The sequence below is a fragment of the Pleurodeles waltl genome, chromosome 8 (genome assembly GCF_031143425.1).
Source record: "Pleurodeles waltl isolate 20211129_DDA chromosome 8, aPleWal1.hap1.20221129, whole genome shotgun sequence".
Taxonomy (NCBI): domain Eukaryota; kingdom Metazoa; phylum Chordata; class Amphibia; order Caudata; family Salamandridae; genus Pleurodeles; species Pleurodeles waltl.
Genome location: NC_090447.1, coordinates 310,998,485 through 311,001,921, shown reverse-complemented (window position 1 = coordinate 311,001,921; position 3,437 = coordinate 310,998,485). Strand labels below are relative to the sequence as shown.

Below are 3,437 nucleotides of genomic sequence, written 5' to 3'. Positions count from 1 at the left end.
CAATCAGATACCATTGTAGTTCTGACTATAAACGATGCCGACTAGCGATCCGGTAGTGCTATTCCCATGACACACCGAGCAGCTTCTGGGAAAACAAAGTCTTTAGGTTCCGGGGGGAGTATGGTTGCAAAGCTGAAACTTGAAGGAATTAATGGAAGAGCACCACCAGGAGTGGAGCCTGTGGCTTAATTTGACTCAACACGGGAAACCTCACCTGGGCCGAACACGGAAAGGATTGACAGATTGATAGCTCTTTCTTGAATCTGTGGGTGGTGGTGCATGGCCGTTCTTAGTTGGTGGAGCTATTAGTCTGGTTGATTCCGATAATAAACAAGACTCCTCCTTGTTAACTAGTTACATGACCCCCAGTGGTCGGCGTCTCTCTTCTTAAAGGGACAAGTGGCATTCAGCCACACAAGATTGAGCAATAACAAATCTGTGAGCTCCTTAGATGTCCAGAGCTGTGCATGTGCTACACTGAATGGATCAGGATGTGTCTACCCTTCGCCGACAGGTGCGGGTTACCTGCTGAACCCCGTTCATGATAGGGATTACAATTATTATGAACGAGGAATTCCCAGTAAGTGCAGATCATAAGCTTGTGTTGATCAAGTCCCTGCCCTTTGTACACACCACCCGCCACTACTACCAATTGGATGGTTTAGTGAGGTCCTTGGATTGGCCCTGCCGGGATCGGCAGTGGCCCTGGTGGAGCACAGAGAAGACAATCAAACTTGTCGTAACAAGGTTTCCGTAGGTGAACTTGAGGAGGGATCATTAATGGCAGATTGGCCCAAGAGACTGACGATGCCAGTCTGAAATCCTTGGCCGCCTTCAAGAACGGAACACCCGTAGACACAGTGCCTGGCCCTCCCATCGTGCTTCCTGGCTGGCGGAGCAGTCTATGGCCATTGGGGTGCTTGGGAGAGGACTGGGCATGGGTGGGCTCCCCTGCTCGTGAGGACTTGACCCGCTTATGCCAGGAGTGGCAAGATGGAAAGCCCCTTCTGAGATGGAACCCAAGCTCACCCAGCACGACCCTGGGAGGTAAAACAAAATGATTCACCTCCCCGGGCTGGGGTCATCCCCCTTAAAGCCCTGCTGCCTGGGTCTCTCCTGTGCCTGATTCCCGGCCTGCCTGGGCTTCCGGTGACTGAGGCATGGCCCTTCTCAGGTGGCAAGGCGGCCTGGACAAGGAGGAGCTGGGGCCACAAGGGAACCATTCCTCCCCTTGGTGGGGGGGAGGGGGCTACTTTCCTTCTGGTGCCTCGGACCAGGACAGTGGGGGTGGGCTATCCCCCAGCCTGCTGGCATGGCTCAGGGTTGCCGCCTAAAGCCATTGACACGTAGGGGTCGAGATCTAGTAGCAGATAGCTGATGTGCAGGTGGGGCGACCCTCCCTTGTTGCCAGGTACCTGGCTTGCCCTGGTCATGTGTGGCTGGGGTAAGGGTTTGAAGATTCGTGTGGGCCCTGCTGGTCTTGTGGGAGGGGCCGGTAGCAGTGGGGCTGCTTGGCTCCTGAGCTGCTCTGGGAGCCCTCTTCCTACAGGGAGGCTCCCCGGCCAAGCACCTGGTGATGTTCTTTGAATCGTGGGATTGACTCCCAGAAGGGAAACCTGACGGGGTGCCCGGCCGCCTTGATGTGTGGTTGGCAAATAGGCGGTGCTGCCTTCCTCCTGCCTCTCCTATACATGCAGGTGGGTGAACGTTGAGAAAAGATGCCTTTGACTCTTGGTGTTGGATCACTCGGCTCGTGTGTCAATGAAGAATGTAGCTAGCTACGACAATTAGTGTGAATTGCAGGACACTGATCATTGACACTTCGAACGCACCTTGCTGCCCCGTGTTCCTCCCAGGGCTACGCCTGTTTGAGGGTTGCTTCATTGTCAATCAGCTGGGGCTGTCGCAGGGTAGCTCTGCTCCCTTTACCCCCCCAACATCAGACCCACTAACTGCTGCAGCAGGATCCCACCCCTGGTCCTGTCATGGAGGTGTGCTGCCTGTGTGCCCAGCCTTGTCACCACACCTCAGCTGAGTGTGGGCAGGGGACCGGTCTGCCCTGGCACATCCTGGGGAGCCTGGCTGCATGTTGCTTGTGGTTGTCTGCAGTGCCGCACAGCTGCCTACACTGCCTTGGGTGCATGCCTCTATGGCTGGTTCCCCGGTGGGGTGTCAACTGCTAGCCTCTGGCTTCAATCCAGGAAGAAAGGTGTGCTGCCATATACTCCTATCCACTGCAGCCCAGGGGATGATGGTCCTGGCTTCCCCCACTGATTTGGCATCTGACTACGACCTCAGATCAGGTGTGGCAACCTGCTGAATGTAAGCAGATGTGAACAGAAGGGGGATGCCTCCATCGCCCTTAGTGCACCGCATGTTCGTTGGTCAATCAGTGCTAAATAATTTGTAAATTACCTGATTCTGGGTCAGGGTTTCTTAAGTAGCAGAGAAGCTATCTTGCTGTGATCTACTGAAAGTCATCCTCTGAGCCAAGCTTTTGTCTCCATCTGTGGGTGCCCGTGTCCTCTCACCACCACACCTGGGGGAGGGGTGGTAGTCCCTCTGCTGCCAGGCCAGTGGGGAGGGAGGGGGCTGCGGGTCTGTGGGAGGCTGCCTCCCCCTCCCGCCTGCGTCACGCGGTGCACGAACAGGGGCCACAATCCCTTGCAAGTCAGCAGGGTGACCAGATGGTCAGGGCGGAATCCCTGCTTCGCACAAGTTGCCAGGAGGCAAGCTGCCCCAGAAAGGAGCCTCTAAAAGTGCACTGCTGCTCTTGTCTTCGCTGGGCTAACTCCCATGCTGCCTGGGTCACTCTGGCCTCTCGGTCACCCGCGAGGTGGGCGACCAGATGGCCGGCGGGCCGGGCTGCCAGGCCATCTCCAAACTTTTTTCTCCATTTTAGGTTCTACAAGCCCCCACCTCGTGGGGAGCTTAATAGTCAATGAAATGGGCAGGCCAGTGGGGAGAGGGTGTGGGGCGGTCTGTGCTTAAGCCTCCTGATCTCCCCGGGCTCCAGGATGGTGGAAGTCACCCGCCCAAAGGCAGCACCCTGAGCCCATGGTAGGTGAAGGCAGTCACTTTACAGGTCAGGGTGGCCGCAGACCGAAGAAGACTCCCCCACCAGGTTCGGGCCTTGAGCAGTGTCTAGCCCTGCATGAAAGCCTAGCACCCCCTCTTTCCGCGGGGCGCCGAGCTGGAAGAGGAGCCAGGGAGAGCTCCGAGAAGCCCTCAGCAGGGTCCATACCGGACAGCAGCGCTGCAGCCGATGACGTAACCATTAAGCTCTAGGCACAATAGGGGTTAAGGGGACAAAGGATTCCTTCTACACAGGGCTATGGAGCACCAAGTCACGTAAGATTGGAGGTTTTTCCCCTGGATTGAAGTGGCCCAAAAAGGTACATAAACTCCATCACAGTATCAGTTACTGAGCCTTCGGT

The 3,437-nt window shown here is 56.3% G+C and overlaps 1 non-coding gene across 1 annotated transcript; it reads left to right on the top strand.

The window, feature by feature from the left end:
- Positions 1 to 1,726: 1,726 nt before the first annotated feature.
- On the top strand, positions 1,727 to 1,878 carry LOC138252438 (5.8S ribosomal RNA). Its single transcript, XR_011195189.1, has one exon. It is a non-coding gene; the product is annotated as a 5.8S ribosomal RNA (ribosomal RNA).
- The last annotated feature ends 1,559 nt before the right edge of the window (positions 1,879 to 3,437 follow it).